Source organism: Castanea sativa, chromosome 5 (genome assembly GCF_040712315.1).
Source record: "Castanea sativa cultivar Marrone di Chiusa Pesio chromosome 5, ASM4071231v1".
Taxonomy (NCBI): Eukaryota; Viridiplantae; Streptophyta; class Magnoliopsida; order Fagales; family Fagaceae; genus Castanea; species Castanea sativa.
The window spans coordinates 22,889,508-22,903,186 of NC_134017.1; positions in this window are offsets into that span (position 1 = coordinate 22,889,508).

Here is a 13,679-nt window from a genome sequence, read left to right on the forward strand (position 1 = left end):
TGTTCAGGTTACTGTTTGGGCTTAGGGTTAGATCATGGATCATGAGTGAAATAATCACAAAAGGGTTTCATGCGTTTGGGTCCATGAAGGGATTGTTCTGAAGAAAGATTATATTGTCATCATATATAATGACACACTATTGATAAGTACTCCATATGTTCAACTAAAAGACAATTTTACCCTCACATATATACATACACTTACACTTACCTCACACTGTCGCACATCAAATTTCTCCAAAACTTCTCTCTTTCTTTCTCCCTCACTCCCAATAATATCCTCTCCTTGATAAAAGTCTAGCCTAAAGCTTGTCCAATTCTTAAGCGCTTCAGGTCAGAGATTATTTTATCATATTGTGTATTTTGATTTGATTTTTTTTTTTTTTTTGAATGAGTATTGTTATGATGTTGAAGGTCATCAGACTTTTAGTTTCTTGGTAATTTTTTGTATGCATGTCTATTACACATTAATCTATTACACACGAAATATACACAATTTAATTTTTGAACTGAAATCGTATCTGGACATTTCAATATAAAAAATAATGTGTATATTATGTGTGCACCAATATGTGTACTAACAATTAGCCATTCTTTAATTACAAACTTGCTAGTGTATGGAATTTAAAGCACGAAATTTTTGGCATGCAGGACTAATTTGTTGTCAATTGGGGGAGTTGATTGTTGAATAAACTCATAGGTAATTGTTACAAATTTTTTATTTTGGATTATAAGTGACAATTAGCCATTCTTCAATTACACGAGCGTAAGATTTCTACTTGACAGTGTATGGAATTTAAAGCTCGAAACTTTTGGTGTGCAGGACTAATTTGTTGTCAGAAAGGGGAGTTGTAATATCCTACCTTGTTTGCCTGGTGAATCAGTAGTGTTTTTCTCAGCTGGCCTGCAAATACTTAACCTTCATCGGACCCTTTTTTATTAGATGGCGATCGAATCAAACTCAAAAAGCGAAAAATACACACAGGTTGACAGGATCAGCAATCTACCAGACTCTCTGATCTGTCACATCCTTTCATTTCTCCCAACCAAACAGTCTGTTGCCACTTCAACATTGTCAACAAGGTGGAAGCCGCTCTGGACTATGGTTCCAGCTCTTGATTTCGAAGACACTGAAAAACCGAACCAGAGATACCATGGCAATAATAACCGCATGACTTTTATCCATTTTGTATGCGGAGTTTTGGCTGTCCGCAAACCAGTCCCTTTGAAGAAATTCCGACTCAAACTCATTTCTCCTAATCATTCAATACATTTCCATGTGCGTGCATGGATTTATTATGCAATAGGGCACGGTGTTGAAAAACTTGATCTCAAGCTCTTTCTTTGGCGACCATTTGAGTTGCCTCTTATTGTTTTAAGGTGCAAATCAATTGAGATTTTGACACTATATGGAACTATTCTTCTGAATTGTCGTTCAGAATCTGTTTATCTTCCGAAGGTCAAGCGTCTTCATCTTGTCAAAGTTAAGTACGCTAATGAGGACTCTTTTCATAGCCTCTTAACTGGTTCCCCACACCTCCGAAAATTCAGTTTGGAGCGTTCAACAAGATAATACAATGACTCTTAATATCTGTCATCCTACAGTTGAGTGGCTAAGCACCATTAATGAAGCACATGATCATAGATTTAAACTTGAGATAAATGTTCCCAATCTTAAGTTTATTAGTCTAGTTGATTCACTTTACCAATTTAATTTGATGAACAACGTTGTTAAAGTGACCTTTGATTTATCTGAACATGAGCAACAAGCTAATGACCTTGAAAATTACAGTCACCTTTTTAGACCGCTCGCTGATGCTCAAACTTTGACATTGCAGTATGTTAAGGTACTTCCCTTTCTTTTGATTTGTAGTATACTAGTAGTAATTCTTAGTACGTTCTTCAGTTTAATGCTTGATTAGGTTGTTTATGCTAGTTTGTTATTATTTCAAAGTATTCAACAAACATTACAGTTTAGTACATTTTATCTTAGTCACAACTACCCAAATGTTCTAGTTTGGTATAACTCATTGGTTAGAAATTTTTATTTTCTAGACAAAATAAGCCAATGAAAATATGGTACACCAATGCACCTAAACTCCTTTAGCATCTTTTGATGATGGTAGCAGCTGGGGCCATCAGATTTCTAACCCTGTTTCTCTATCAAATTACTGGTTCTTTCTTGTTCTAATTGTAATAATGTTATTGTGGTATTATCTCCCTTCCTATGCAGTCTCCCTGTTTTGATTTCTCTCTTCCCATGCTTAACAATTTGAGATCGCTGCAACTTCAAGTAAGATGCTGCCAATGGCATCTACTACCAAATTTGCTTGAAAGTGCTCCTAATCTTGTGAACCTTATTATTAATAAGGTCAGTCTGGTTTTAAAACACTATTATTTTAGTTAATCTTCTTTTAGGCTTGATGTTTTATTACGCGTGGGTCTGGTTTCATCAGGAGGATTCCAAAGGACCACATGAGTTGAGCTGGACAGAGCCACTACATGTTCCCAAATGTCTAGAATTACACATTCGGAGAATTTCTTTATTACAATTTAGAAGCTTGGAACATGAAGTGGAACTCATAAGATATATTCTGAAGAATGCAAAAGTCTTAGAAAAAATGGACATTTTTACTGGCTTATCAGATTTGGAGGAAAGTCTTCATATTTTCAAGATATTATCAGAGTTACCAAGGGGTTCTGCCTGTAAACTTTTTCTTCTCAACAGTAAATTCTCTCTCTCCCTCTCTCCCTTGAATGTTATATTGTGCCATAGTTTATCATGATTAACTATGCTGATAAAATCTTATCTGCAACTTTAGAGAAGAGAGAAGTTATTTAACTGATCATTGCTTATGTATTTATGTTTTTGTATGTTTGTTTTATTTTAATTTATTGGAGTATCTATGCTTTTGTTGATTTTTCTGGGCTTACTGCACCAATGGCATTTGTTTGGACAACCTGACTTTTACCTCAATGTATGTTACAAATAACAAATAAAAGGACTTCTAATGCAGGTAACAAAATTATTTTTCATATTAGATATTATAGGATTTAAAAACTATGGAGTTCACTTCATGCTAATTGCTCTTTATCAATGGGCCAAGACGTCAATGGGTTTCTCAAATACTTTACATGTTGAGCTATTTGAAAATCCCAGGTAGGAAAGTGGAAACAATTAAATCAAACAGAAAATGTACTCAATGATTACCAAGACTAGATGATTACTAAAAGGGTGGGGGGGAATCTGAAGGGTGATGATGGTAAGGTCAAACAGGTACTCAGGAATTAGAGCATGAAATTAAGAAATTAGTGAAGTTGATGGTGATTGAGGACATTGAATTGGCCAAGATGGAGAAGGTGCTTGTAGATATTGGTTATGTGGATGTTTGGCAACAACCTTGATTATGCTTGAAACTTAGTTCAAAGTGGCTTACATTTTTTTTTTTTTTTTTTCTGTTGATAAAACACAATTTCATTCCTTAAACAACAAAAACTGCAGCGTCCTTCCTCGATTGCTCTGAAACAATAGGAGGAAGGGAGTGCATATTACTGAGAAGAAAAATCTTCTTTTTTTTTTTTTTTTTTAAATTATATTTAATGGGAAGTTGGGAACTGTAAAAATAGAAACTATTATAGATGCATTTGGAATGCTGTTTCAGTTTTTCATGTATTAAATTTTTAATCGTGGCTGGTATTTTTTTTAGATTAAAGAGTCTGGTTCTCCCTCTTTTGGGATTAGTGAAAGATAAAAGACGTGATTATTTACCTGTACTTGGCAACCAACTCTCTAATTGTTCAAACTTGATTATAGATATATAGCTGTACTTGTGATCTGATTAGTGTTCCTTTGGATTTCATGACTGGTAATATGGAGGGCACGTTGAACTGGGGTTTCCTTTGGGAATTTAGATTGTCCTCACTTTTCCAAAGTAGTGTTGATTTCTTTTTGCTGATATTACATTTTGTGGGTTTTCACTGTTTTAGAATTATCTAAAGACGAAATTAGTGATATTTTGGGTTTGTGAACTTGCAAAAATGATTCCGCTTACAAGGTAGGCCTTGCTCCTTCAATGATTAACTTCTTTTTATTTGTGTTCTCACTCAAAGACTTTCTTTGTTGCAACAGATTGAAGATGGAACAAATGAACCTTCGGAGCCTGCAGCACCTGATGTCATTTTCTTCACTCTATTTTTCCTTTCCTTAAAATGTATAAACTATGAAGAATTTTCAACATGGTACGGTACTATGGCGATTTCATGCTTGCGTGATTTAGTGCGAGGTTTAATATAGTTATAGGTGGACTTCTGAAGTGAAAAGTGTAGATTTCACCTAGGATACTGACATCATGGATTGTTTTTATTTGTGAATTCTTTGTATCTTCTTTTTTACTCTTTTTTTTTTTTTCTCCTATATTCAGTGCGTCCCGCTTTCACATAATTTATACTTTATGACGAAATAACAGAGCCTAAATTTTTGTGAGTTTAATCCTCATTTCCTAACTTAAAATAAATCATAAAATGGTTAAACCTTGAACCAAGTAATTCAAGGATGTTCTGTTGGATCAAAGAAAAAAGGACTTATATACCATTGACTATGAAGTTGAAGTGAATTGTGTGCATAATACTTGACTTTTATTGGTCATAGTGGTGTGTGGAGTCTAATTTTTATGTAGTTCCCCAAAAGCTTTTGTATTCAAGTCCGGAACATAAGTGTACTGTGTATGAGTCGAGCACATTTCAACAGTCGCACATTTGAAATAGTTTTTCCTTTCACTGTGCAAGTCCTATCAAATGTATTTTCTTCCAAACATTTTTGTAAAGAATGATTCACATCAAATAAAATTTATTATAATGGTTTCATATTTGTCTGAACAAGGATTACTTCTCTATATATTGAATTGTCTGTGAAACTGTATAAGGGATTGCTATTATGTCGGTAGACTTATGAGTGGTGTACAAATAATTGAAATGATTTATGCTTAGGCTATGACATATGCTAACAAACCCCCCATCCTCTCTCAAACTCAAGGTGGAGGATGATAGACTTGTGTTTGGAAACTATATTATGAAAGTGTTATGAGGCATGTGAATTGGTAAAGATGTTTGCAAGTTGATCTTGGGAAGCAATAAATATCAGTAAGAAAATGCGGGAAAAAGAGAGATTTTAAAAAGAGTGTTAAAGTATACTTATACTTTGAAAAAATATGAAAAAGAGAGAAAAGATAGGAAAAAATGAGATTTTAAAAAGCTACACATAAAAACTAAAAGCTAAAAGCAGAAGTAAATGCCAAACAGACTCTTAACCCTGGAGGAGTTTTTTGAGAGGGTTTCAACATATAACATCCGCTCCTGATGATATCTCTTTATTATCAGACCAAGACACCAATTAATTTTTGGTGTAGGCAGGAATTGAATTCCAAATCTCTTATATAACCATCAGAGACTTTACCAGTTGAGCTAACTAGAACCCACAACCTTTGAGGAGTTTGAATCAATATTATAATAGTCACAATATTTAACCGCAGTACTAGAATGTGCTCATTTAGATTTTGCCAAAAATATTGCTTACAAAAATTGTCAATTTAAATGTGCACATTCTACAAAATACAAAGAACCTAAACACCATGTTCTTCGCTTTGCAGGAAAGTTGCCTTATTCTTATAACAACTTATTTACATAAATCATGCTTTGAGTAGCTTAAATGATATGGCACTAAAATTGAAATTCATATCAAAGACCTTGACCTTCATGTCAAAGCAATAAACTAAGCATAATTTTAGATGATATAAAAATTGCAAAGCAAAAAATAAAATTGGATCTTTATTGTAAATGCATGAAGTCACAGAAATGTGTGGTGTTACTTTATAAAGGGATGGAGTTACATTCTCCAATGCATGGCATTGCATTCTTAAGAATTTCACCCATCCGACTTTCAACCCATTTAAATAAGTGGTCTAATTATGTGTGAAAATAGAAATATTTAAAACCAACAATATCGTGCGCTGACGACCTAAAAATTTTATTTTATACTATTTCATCTCTAGATTTCTTTATCTTATCTGGCTATTTCTTTTATTTTATAACATTTTTCATACACTATAAAAATATAGATTTAATTACAAATTACAGTCTTTAGCTTTGTTCGAAATTCAATTTCCTCCTATAATTTTGATTTTGTTTATTTCATTCTTTTAACTTTGATCTGTATTCAATGTAATACTTCTCTCCAACTCCATTAGATGTGGAAAAGTCTCTTCTACACTATAATCTTCATCACTCTCTTATATAGAAAAAGTGGTACAATATTTTGGGTGCATTACATTATATTTCTTAATTAAATCAAATCACCTAATTATATTGAATCTAATTATCCTTAGAAAAGATAACATTATTTGTTTTTAATCAGTCAACACAACCAATTGTTTTAATTTAATCGGGAACCTAATAAATGGGCTCTACGGTTATACTTAAGTTTTAAACCCCCCGACCCCTTCCCAAAAAAAAAAAAAAATCATCATTTTAGATTGAAACCAACCCAAAATTGCATTCCAGATCAAACTTGAAGGGAACCAATTTATAACCCAAATTTTATGGCTTAGTTTTAAGCTAACTAGTGAAAGTAAGTCTAATTGTTCAAGTTATTAACCAATTGACATAAGCATGGATAGATAATCATAAACAAAATCCCAAACACAAAAAAAAAAAAAAAAAAAAAAAGGTACCTTTAAGAATATCGAAGTATTTACGGAGAGAAAAAAAAAAACCTGGGAATTGGTCAAAAAAACTCTCTGGGGCCTCTGGCACATAGCGATACATATCACTTACAAAAGCCTCCAAGTCATGACAATGTACTTGAGCTTTGGGGTCTTACTAGTAACCGATTCATTGAATACTTTCTTCATGATGGTCTTCGGATTTGCAATTTTGAGCCTCCAATTGCAAAACCAAGTCTCCTTGGAAATTTTGGGATTGCTCCAATGATTCCCTAACACCAAGCAATACTAAGAACTCAAAAAATTTCAATGTGTATGATGGTATAAATTTCCCTCTCATAGGATTTGGCAATTTAAGAGGGGGAAGATAGAAAGATCGAATAATGGGTTTTTACACTAGGGTTTTAGGACTCTCTTTAAGTCTGTAATATGAAAATTGGGTCTAGAAAATTTATGGGAAATGAAACTTATAAAGAGTGATTGAGGGCTGGTACTATAGAGAAAATAGTAACTAAATTTTCTTCTAGGTTCTCACATTTTTGCTCAAGCCAATAACCTAAAAGTGATAGGCGAAATTGCTACCTCAACTGTTTTAGAAAATGAATTTGCCAAACAAATTCACATGACCCTCCAAGTTCAATCTCATATTCTCATGTGAATTCCTTTAGCTTGTAATTTCGACTTTCAGCGTCTAACCTCTTCAACCTATTACAAAATTAAAACCACAACATTACATTAATTACAACGTCAAATTATATACATCCAAAATTGTCATGGAATTTGCCAATAATATAAAGATCCTAAAAAAAACCTTTAACCAATGCTCAAATTAAATGGGAACAACCTACCCAAACCCCACTCCTTCCCAAATCCACATAGGCTGGATCCACATAGTTGTAATGGGCACTGCCATGACTATTCGCATCTTCTCCACTTGTTATACCACTATCTATGCTCGCACTCCTGCCTAGCTCTCTCTCTCTCTCTCTCTCTCTCTCTCTCTCTCTCTCTCTCTCTCTCTCTCTCTCTCTCTCTCTCTCTCTCTCTCTCTCTCTCTCTCAAGGCACCCTTCTTGTCTCTTGAGGCGTTGGTAAGGCTGAGTAGAGGTTGGTGTCGCAAGTTTTAGAGATACAGATAATATTTCACTCTATGATAATAGGAGTTGCCATGGGAATGTCTTGAAAATTTAGTGTACCGCGTTATGATGGATTGCGCGTGTGATGGTAGGTGAAAATGTCAGTGAAATTTTATTGTAGCAGTAAAAAAACTCATAATAAATGTACATTTACAAGTAGCATAATTATTAAATTTCATAATTAGAAAAAAAAATGAAAAAGGAAAAAAAATTATATTTATGTTTAATTTGTTTGTGGATTGCTTAGGTTATTGATTATTAATAATGTAAGGACACAATTCAAATTCTCAAACTAGGACTGGAAGGAATTTGGGCTTGAAAGGCCTTTTTTACAATAAAATTTGTAGAGGATGGGTTTACAATCTAGATTTCGAGGATGATTTAGATGACAAGGAAAAGAACGGGCTTTGGGCCCAATGGCACAAAATAAAGAACTGTTTACAAGAGTAAGATTGAAAGTTCCTCTTCGGACACAATCCGAGAATAATTTATAATAGGGTTTCCTAAAGTTTGGATACAATCATATACTATTGGCCCTTTTTCTTCCTGAAAAAGTCTCCCCCTTCTTCGTATGTCTTCCCTTTTATTTATACTTCTTTCCTTCTCTTCATCATCTTCCACCTCATGGTTGCAATCCTAATTCCGGATACTTGTCCCATCCATTCTTCCCTAAAGCCCGCTGGGGTTAGGGACCAAGTTCCAAGCTCCATGCTCAGGTCCCATCCTTCCATCTATGCAGTCAGCGTATCAATTACAGAGCTTTTAATGTATGGGCGGTGGTAGCAGCTTTACTTTAGATATTCCACCGCTCTTTCTATTGTCCTCCACGTGTACTGTGTATTCCCGTAGTCGTAGGATTCTTTATAACATAACCCGGGGACACTAAACTTCTCTTCCTATGTCATCGGCTTAACAATCCGAAGACAAATCTACTCCTCGGACGTAATTGGACATTTAGATACTCCAAGATCATTTTGATGTCTTCGGATTTGGGTTTCTAGCCCAAAAGACTTCGTTGGGCCATCCTTGATAAATTACTGGGCCCAATGCCCCTACAATAGCCCCTCGAGATTCTTTATTTCTTCACCTCGGGAGGAAAATAGGATCTCGACTTAAAACACCTTTTTATCCTGCAGAATTTTGGCAATATTGCTAATGGGGAAATAACTTTTGAATTGCCCATCGCGTGTTCCCGATGCTTCGGTATGCGAAACGCCCCCGAATTAATTATTGGCGCCTCTATGTCTCCCACGTTTCAATGATGTGACACATATCCAACGGTTGAGAGCGATTCCTGTGTTGAGGTGGGAATTCGCCCGCTTCAAAACTCCTTCTGATATATAAGTACTAACTTCCTTCAAAATTCTTCACACTACAGTAATTTTATAACGTACCTGCCACACTTGCCATCGTCCCGTACCTTCTCTTTTTATCAAATACCCTGTCCGAGTTGACCGTGCCTTCTTCTTTTTTAAAGTAAGTTCTTCAATACTCTCTCCCCTCCTTATCAGCTCTTTGTTTCCTTTGTTTCTTTCCCTCCCCATCTTTTTCTTTTTTTTCTCTGTATCTTTCATCCTCGGCGTAGTTCTTTTTAGTTTTCTTCACACCCCCCATTTTCAAAGATGGGTAGATTTGCGTCCCTGGTGGATTCAAACGAAAAAATAGAGCAGTTCAAGGTTAAGTACAAAATCCCCTCGGACATATCTATTAGGTACTGTAACGAGGAGGAATATTATGTAAAAAGAAAAACAGGGGAAGTTGTAATTCCGATGATTGCGTTCATCGAAGGGGGAATGAAAATCCCCATGGGAACCGTGACTAGGGACTATCTTAGGGCTTTTAGATTAGCTCCCACCCAGTGCGCCCCAAATGTCTTTAGGATCCTAGGTTCCGTAGATGCTTTAAATGAGAAGATGGACCTAGGGCTCACTCACCACGATGTGAACTGGGTTTATAACCTCCATTACCTAAGCAAAAAAGACGAATATTACCTAAAATCTAGATACCCAGAAGTTAGGCTAATTCGATGTCCGCTCGAATCTAATAAGAGGCCTAAAAAACGACTTTACGATCGTATCAGGAAATTGGCACGACGGCCTCCCCTGTCCGACAAGGGAAGGGACTCCAGGTGAAGTTTTTTGGCTTCTATATAGAACCCTTAAAACCATTATACTATTATATACATACTATTATTTTTTGTCTTTTTACTTATTCTTACCCTCCTCTATTTGGATAACTGCGGATCCACGCGGCGGATCGTCACCCTAATACGAGTCGATTTCGGACGGTTGGATAGGATCCTTCAAGCTGAGGTATTCGTGCATACAGACGGCCAACTCCGAGCGGCTCATCTGATCCTCGGCTACAATCCGATATCAAAAGCCTTTCAAGCGCCGAAGTGCATGATCAAAGCCCACGACCCTCGCCTTCCTCGGATTAGCATTGCCGTTGAAGGTTTTCTGCTACCGGAGGGGACTCCTATTCCTCAAGGCACTTTGGTCACCCAACCAATTCAACCATAACAACTTGTTCCAGTTGGGATTCCCATAGTCCCTTTCCCCACACAATCAGTCCCTGGTGAAGCTGCGTCTTCCCATACTACCGTAAAGGAAGAAGAAGAAGTAGTTGAGGTACCTGATTCCGAGGACGAGTTTGAAGTTTTTAATCAACCTCACTCTCCTGAAGATTCAATTCCCATCCTCGGCACCTCCACACAAGTCTCGCAGGCTACTACTCAAGAACCTGACAATATGGGCATTCAACGTAAAATTAAGCCCAGCCTAAAAGATGTCCTTGAGGGCGCTGACAAAGGCCTTAGAGCCCAAGAACCTCCTAAAGAGGTGCGCCCTCGGACTCAAGAAAAGGGTGCTGACAAAGGCCCTAAAACTAGGCTCCCTCCTCCTCCCCCTCCTTCCCAAACCCAACGCACCAACACAGCTGACCTTAAAAGGAAAAGGGATCAGTCAAAAGGAAAAGAAGTGGTGGAGGCAGGGAAGGGCTCTCTTCCCAAGGAGCCCGAGATTGAAAGGGGTAGTAAGCAGGCCCGGGCCGTGCAGACCAGGTCGGAAAAGAGGATCGAACAACAGATGGCCGTGTGCGCCCCTTTGTGGCTTCCTGACATGTCCATGGATGACCAGGCTATCACCGTGGATGCGTCCATCAGAAACTCCGATGAGGGGACAGCTGCATGCATCGCAAACGCATTGGAGCAGGCGCTTTTGCTCCCTGAGGACATGGGTGAACTTAGAAGGAAAAGGGACCATAACGTTTTTATGATTTTGAAGAAGGAGCTTGCAATGGTAAGTTTTTTTCTCTAAACTCTTGCTATATTTTGTTGTTTTTTACATGTATGTATAAGTCTTGTATTTTCGTTCACAGGGCGTTCAATCTGCCCATAGGGCAGAAGAGATTGCCATCAACTCCTATAAATCCCTAAAGGCCGAGGAGTCAAGGCGTGAAACCGCCCAGAAGATTTCGGACCTTCAGAAGAAGAAGTTGCAGGAGGTCTCGGCCAAGTTGGTTAAGGCAGAGAGTGAGAAGGCAGGTTTAGAGGCTGACTTAAAAACGACAACTAAACAGGCCGAGGACCAGAGATTAATGCTTCGCCAAGCCGACGATAACCTCTCTGCAGCACGGAGGCTAATTGAGGACCTCAAGAAAGACCTGATCGAGTCTTAGAGGATCAAAGAGGAGGCCATTAAAGGCAAAGAGGAAGCCCTTGAGGAGAAGGAAAGAGCTGAAAAAGCAAAAGAAGAGGCCGAGATCTCAAGGGACCGAGCTGAACAGGAAGGTTACGATATAGGTGTGAAGGAGATAACAGAAACCTTCAAGGCTCAGGTTCCCGAGGTGTGTAGGCACTACTGCCTCCAAGTGTGGAATGAGGCACTTTCCCAAGCTGGGGTTGAAGCCTCTTCCACTCTTTGGAAAGCAGAAAATGTCTACTATCCTCCTGCAATTCGAGCTTCTACCATTCACGAAACCGCCGAAGCGCCAGGGGATCATCGAGGATAAGGGAGGTGATTTGGGCTGAAGACTTAGCTCTTCCCGAAGATGCTCTTAAACAAGTTGATCCAGCACAAGAAAAGGCACTAGAAGACGTACAGCCCTCAAGTGACCTACAGGAATCTTCAAAAGATGAGCTGGGTGATCAAGCTAATCCAATAACTTTGATGGATGATCCCAAAGGCAAAGGAATTGCTGTTGAGTCCTCGGTTCAGCTTCCATCTCCTCAAGACCCCAAAGGCCCTCTGAAGATTAAGCTGAAACAGTGATTGCTTCTCCATAGTTTTTGCTTGTTGCCTTTCTCTTTTTTTTTTTTTTTTTATTTCTAAGTGTAATTTTTAAGTGTAATTGCAAAAGTACTATTGGAATCTAATATAAGCACGAATGTTGTTTTCCTTGTTAGATGGTTCTCACTTTTTGCTTTGTTTTGATCATATCACTCCAAAAGTACCATCTTTTTGCTCTTTACTAAAGTTAAAGCCATAACCTGAATTGAAATTGATACTCCAGGAAGGCTTAATATGCCAGGAACTGCATTAAGTGATGCATTAAGTAATTGATTCTTCATTTTGGACTTTTAGTTGAACTATGTAAAAATAAGGCATATGGTCTTTTGACTTAGGTATGCAAAGATTTGATGTTTTGACAAAAAGAAAAGAAATGTTAATTCTCCCCAAGTACATGATCCGAGGACTAGGCATAATTAAGGTTCTGTTTAACACTTGGTAAAGAATATCAATTTAGACGAGGTATGTGGTCCGGGGATCCAGGCATACCAAGCTTCAATTTGATGCTTAAATGAAACAGTTGAAATGTTAATTTTCCCAAAGTAGATGATCCGAGGACCAGACATAACTTAGATTCTGTTTAACACTTAGTAAAGAATATCAATTTAGACGAGGTATGTGGTCCGAGGATCCAGGCATACCAAGTTTCAGTTTGATATTTAAATGAAACAGTTGAAATGTTAATTTTCCCAAAGTAGATGATCCGAGGACCAGACGTAACTTAGGTTCTGGTTAACACTTAGTAAAGAATATCAATTTAGACGAGGTATGTGGTCCGAGGATCCAGGCATACCAAGTTTCAGTTTGATACTTAGATGAAAGAGTTGAAATGTTAATTTTCTCAAAGTAGATGATCCGAGGACCAGACGTAACTTAGGTTCTGTTTAACACTTAGTAAAGAATATCAATTTAGACGAGGTATGTGGTCCGAGGATCCAGGCATACCAAGTTTCAGTTTGATACTTAGATGAAAGAGTTGAAATGTTAATTTTTCCAAAGTAGATGATCCGAGGACCAGACATAACTTACGTTCTGTTTAACACTTAGTAAAGAATATCAATTTAGACGAGGTATGTGGTCCGAGGATCCAGGCATACCAAGCTTCAGTTTGATACTTAGACGAACGAAGATAATGAACGTAATGTAGTTTACAACAAAAAACGGCCGAAGTGCCTTTTATTTAATAATAGTACCTTCGTAGATTATTTACATTCCAGGGACGTTGTACAACACGTTCGTCCAAATCTTCCAGATTGTAGGCCCCTATTCCTGTGACCGAAGTAATACGATAAGGCCCTTCCCAGTTGGGCCCCAATTTTCCCCACGCAGGATTCTTCGTCGTGCCCAAAACTTTCCTTAATACTAAGTCTCCAGGTCCAAGAGGTCGAAGTTTTACATGAGAATCATACCCCTGCTTGAGCTTATGTTGATAATAAGCTAGTTGAACCATGGCGTTCTCTCGTCGTTCCTCAACTAAGTCTAAGTTTTTCCTTAATAGATCATCATTGCTATCTGGAATGAAGGAGCTTTTCTTCAGGGT